Source organism: Cicer arietinum, chromosome 3, assembly GCF_000331145.2.
Source record: "Cicer arietinum cultivar CDC Frontier isolate Library 1 chromosome 3, Cicar.CDCFrontier_v2.0, whole genome shotgun sequence".
NCBI lineage: Eukaryota > Viridiplantae > Streptophyta > Magnoliopsida > Fabales > Fabaceae > Cicer > Cicer arietinum.
This window is the reverse complement of record NC_021162.2, coordinates 50,964,173-50,967,702: the sequence shown is the minus strand read 5'-3', so window position 1 is coordinate 50,967,702 and position 3,530 is coordinate 50,964,173.

Genomic DNA, 3,530 nt, shown 5'->3' with positions numbered 1-3,530 from the left:
GTTTCAAATCGGGTGCTGGAAAATGTTTGAATTTAGCTTCAAGCTCAACCATAACTAACTATAAATATTTAACACAAATTAAAACTCAATCATGCAAAAAACAAACAATTATGTATTGTATTAACACCTACCAGATGTGTGAATCCGATAGTGTTATATTTTTTTAAAACACTATCGAATGTGTGAATCCAGTAGTGTTAATTTTTTAAAAAACAACTACCAGATCCTAGAATCTGAAACAATCCAGTACATAACTTCAAAAAATTTAACAACCAAAATGACAATGAGAAAGCTTTTAGAGCTACATTACCTTTGCAATGAACAAGAATACAATTGATGATGCCAATGGATAGAAGAATGAGAATTTTGAACTCTAAAAACGTGAAAATGTGTGAAGAATTTAAGGTTGAGTATTGAAGAAGAAGTGTTTGGCGAAAAGGCTGACTTGCTTTTGTATTTGTGGCTTGCTTTTGTATTTGTGGCTTCCGAATGCTGGAACCCGGTAACTTAAATTACTGAATTCATGCACCCGAGAATTTACCGATTCGAAAGTTGAGATTCAATAAAATATAAATACAAAAATTTGAGGAGCCTCTAAGCAACGATGGAAGATAAGCAAATAGGATGTGGACCGATGAGGCTCCCTTTTCTTATTCCTTTTGTTGTATAAGGATTTGGGTCTGATTGGTCTTTTGACTTGTTTCAATAAAAAGAGGTATATCTATTATAATATATTAAAATATACTCTTATATTCTAACAAGCACTCTTTCACCCTTCTTATTATTTTACACATTACTTTAACACATTTTTTTTTGTTTTAACACATATTTTACTATTATTATTTTTGCATATAATATTTTGTGGAACTATTCATGTTTCATGAGTTACAAATTACAATACAATAAATATTAGTTATTCGACACTCATTGTTCCTCCATCATTATTGGTAACGGTTCCTCCTATAGTTTTAAATCTCAATTAATATATTGTGTCCTTTTAAAGTTTTCTCAAACTACAATTAAGGGAAGTTATTTTATATCGCATGTTATTTTTATCTGGAAATAGGAAGACAACAACATATATGATTAGGTCCCTATGCAACTCTTCGTATGCTCATTACATACTTTCACACTTTTTTCCTTTTAGATAAGCAAAAAGTGTGATAACTCATATATTTTTTTAGTTTACGTCTTTGAGTTTTAATTTTATTTTATATATATTTTGATATATTTGTGATCAATTGTTGTTGTTGACATTTGGTCTAAATACATCACTTTTTCTTTCAAAATGTGCTTATTTTTCATTACATAGTATATTATGTGTTATCCAGTGTATTTTTCGGATATACATTGAAATTTGAAACAAGTTTCTAACACTAATACACATCTCTTAAATTTCAATGATAATATGAATAAGTTATACTATATTATATGATGACAACTACAATATCTTTTTCACCTCATCTTTAGACATATCGAGTCAAATAGTTTAACAATTAACTCTCTAAGATTTTTTTAGATGAAAAATAAGAAATAATTCATGTCTATGAGAACCTATCTCACATTTTTAGTTTCTACAATCATTTAATTTCCTCAAATTGAGTATTACACAATATCATCAGGAAATAAATAAATAAATAAAATCTTTTAATAAAAAATAGCTATTTTTAGTGAGATCTATAAAATAAATAAATATATCTCATGTCACTTATTAGATAACTAAAATTAATATTCAAACCAGATAGAGAGAGATATCATTTATAATTAGACCAATAATTCGTTATTGAATTATAAAGTTCTTTAAATTCAATTTATATTATTTCAACACGTCTTTTCTTTTTTATTCTCATTATACTCTTGTTGATATGGACTTATAAGAAAATTTGTATGTTATCTGAAATATTGAATGTTTTTTGTATGATTATATATTAAAATATATTTTTAATTTATTTTAAATAGTAAATTATTTTTAATTTTGGTACAATATAGTAAATTGGTTATCTCAAGTAATATTTTTTAATTATTGTTTGCATTATATAAAATATGTTTCGACACATTAAAATTGTAAATAGACAACATTGACGCATCAACCTACCGATATATTTTTTCTAAAGACAAAATCGTGAAATTTTATTTAAGTTATTATCAAATTATATGTATAATATTGTAAAATATTTAAAAAAAAAATTATATTTATTCGTACAACGTGTGGATTTTGATCTAATTTAAATAAATAAAAACATGCATGGAATAAGTCACGAGATTGTAATAGGTGACATGAGTCAATTTAATTTTTGTTTTTTGAGCAGGACTCAAATGAAATATATACTAGCGGTCTTAAAACATAATTCATTGTTTTTCCACCACGTGACTATACTTTTCTAATGACTCTTGATTTTTCAATACAGTTCATGCATTTTTTCCAAGCAAATATTTGCTCATTTTTACAAGAAATATCTGTTTATTACATGTTTCATTTGTTTGAGAAAAACACCTTATAACTCTGAAGTAGAAATATATTATTATTATTATTATTATTATTATTATTATTCTTTTATTAAGTAGAAATATATATTGCTTTAATTCACAAAAATTTCAATTTATTTTTAAGCAAGATCTCTATGGTATTTTTCTTAAGGAAAAAAAGGTAGTGACAACTTATTTTCCCTGAAGTTATAGAAATTAATAACACTTTAACGGGGCATTCATCGTACATGGAAAAGTATTGCTTCATTGTCGATCTTATCTCTATGTTGTGTAAATATTACTAGACAGCATCCAACAATGTCGTGTACCCTTCGTCTAAAATATTGTTGGTTTACCCTTCCCTTCTTTATTATAAGATTCATTTTTTAGACTCTTTTTTATCGCTTAATATACAATTATTTTCAAAATTCATATACATTAATAATTTCTTCATAAAAATAACCCTATTTAATTTACAATTGAGAAACAATTTTGTTTTTGTCTTGTAATATCATATGTAAGGGTAATTATATTTTATTATAAATTTATTGCTACAACTAAACTACTTTTCTTAATACTGTAGTTAATGTGAGTCTTGTAATAAAAGAGTATATTGTAAATGTAACATAATACAAATAATAAAAGAAAGTATGTTAAGATAATTTTCTGGCGGACGGATGCTGTTGTGGTCTAACTTTATAAATGATCCATCATAGGTCGATGATGAATTATTTAAAAATCAGATCACCATTTTAATTGTAAAAGTGCGGAAAATGGTTAAATTATACTTTCAGTAAGACTAATGTATAATTAATCGTCGTTAAAGTTTCTGAGTTATTTTTGAACAGAAGTCCACCATGAAATCTCCATGATAATAAACTGTAGCATGAAAGTTCCAATACGCGCCTATAAAGTCACGTCAAACGGTTTTGTCGACTATTAACGGGCCAAGAAGTCCCAATAATCAACAAGTTAAAAGGAAGTTACTTATGGAAACTAAATGTCATCATTTATCATAACAAGAAGCAATCATCTAACTAATAAGTTTTAGTTATTACACAAAT